A 992-nucleotide genomic window follows, 5' to 3' on the forward strand; every position below is an offset into this window, starting at 1 on the left:
CCTGGCTGTGCTGACCTATTTTATGTCACTTGACATAAGCTAGAGTCATTTGGGAAGACCAAACCTCCACTGGAAAATGTCCCCACCAGACTGGCCTGTGGTACATTTATGATTGATGATTGATGTGTGAGGGTCCAGCTCACTGAGGGCAAATGCTAAGCCTGGTCAAGTTGTCTTTGGCGCAATCAGAGAGCAGGGTGAGTGAGCTGCTGGGAACAAGTCAGTAAGCAGCACCCCTCCACGTCAGGTCCTGCCTCCTGATCCCTGTACACCTTGAGTTCCTATGTTGACTCCCCTCACAGAGTCACATGAGTTGTAAGTTGAAACAAACCCTTTTCTCCCCTAGTTTGGTTATGGTGTTTTATCACAGCAATAGAAACCCTAAGACACTAGCCCACGGTACTTGCTGAATAAATTAATGCAGCTGGGATTACAACCCTGTCATCCCAACACTCAGGAGGTGAATTCTGAGTTCCAGGTCAGCCTGGACTTAGTAAGACTATCTTTATTTTTATTTTAAAACAGGGTCTCTTGTACCCCACTTTTGCTGTTTCTTCTGACCTCCCTGCTTCTAACGCTATCTCCAGAGTGTGTACCATCATGCCCACCCGGGTTTATGAGGCACTAGAGACTGAAATCAGAGCTCTGTGGATGCTAGCCAGGCACTCTTCCAACTGAACTGCATCCCTAGCCCTGAGACCCCACTTTAAAAGGGAGGCGGGGCTGGTGAGATGGCTTAGTGGTTAAGACCATTGGCTACTATTCCAGAGAACCCAGCTTCAATTCCCAGTTCTAGGGAACCCCGTTCTTTCTTGTGGAATCCCCAGGCACTGCATGTCCATGAGACACAGACATACATATATGGTGATGGCCAAACATCCATATACTAAAACAAGCAATTTAAAAGTTTAAAGAGAAGGGCGAGTAGTGAGGTGCCAAGTTGATGACCTAAGTTTTATCCCTGGAACCACGATGGAAGGAGAGATGTGATT

Source organism: Microtus ochrogaster, chromosome 10, assembly GCF_000317375.1.
Source record: "Microtus ochrogaster isolate Prairie Vole_2 chromosome 10, MicOch1.0, whole genome shotgun sequence".
Taxonomy (NCBI): Eukaryota; Metazoa; Chordata; class Mammalia; order Rodentia; family Cricetidae; genus Microtus; species Microtus ochrogaster.